Here is an 810-nt window from a genome sequence, read left to right on the forward strand (position 1 = left end):
GTGTGTTGGACTTCCAGGCGGGGGCAGCCGCCAGAGGTGTACCGGGGACGCTTCCAGGAGCCTGGGGGAGATTTTCTGGAAGAGTCCTTGACACTTAGAAAAATTTTGAGAAATTTCCGATTTTGTGTAAAAATCACCCATTTCCCCTACTTCCACCCTAAAGGGGCGTCAATATGTCGTAAGGCGCCCCTAGACAGTGACCTAAGTGGGGGTGAAGTTTGGGTCTGATGGGTGGAAAACTGAAAAAAAGCGATTTTGTGACTTTGAGAACAAACAGAGAGCTCAAAACTTTGAAAAACGTCAGACCGCTGTCAGACTTCCAGGCGGGGGAAAGCTCTGAGGTTGTACCGAGGACACTTCCATGGCCCCCGGATTGATTTTCAAGAAAGAGTCCTTGGGACTTTGAAATTTTCCGGCGAGCTGTTTTTGGCTTCCGGGAGCCGTAGAACTTTGGGAAATCGATTCCGCTCACCGGTTCAGGGTGTTTCGAGCTAGTCCAGGTCCCAGCTACGCCGCCTGGCCTCCAAATTTCGCAAATTCGAAAAAAAAAAAAATAGAACCGGAATGAGGAAATTTCTGGCCGCCGGATCCGCCGCACGGCTCCAGGAGGTCGGACACTTTTTGACTTTGTTCCCTTAAAGTGGGGGTCGGTGTCTCACCATGCAAATACCCAGTTTTGCACACCAGCTGCAGGATATAGGAGAGAGAGGTACCTCTCGGCCCCGACCAAAATCCGTTGTTTTCGTGGTTCCTCGACTCGGGTAGGCGGTTTGGCGAGTACCCCCCTTTTGCATGGAAGTTCGCACTCGC

The sequence above is a fragment of the Ranitomeya variabilis genome, unplaced genomic scaffold (genome assembly GCF_051348905.1).
Source record: "Ranitomeya variabilis isolate aRanVar5 unplaced genomic scaffold, aRanVar5.hap1 Scaffold_89, whole genome shotgun sequence".
Taxonomy (NCBI): domain Eukaryota; kingdom Metazoa; phylum Chordata; class Amphibia; order Anura; family Dendrobatidae; genus Ranitomeya; species Ranitomeya variabilis.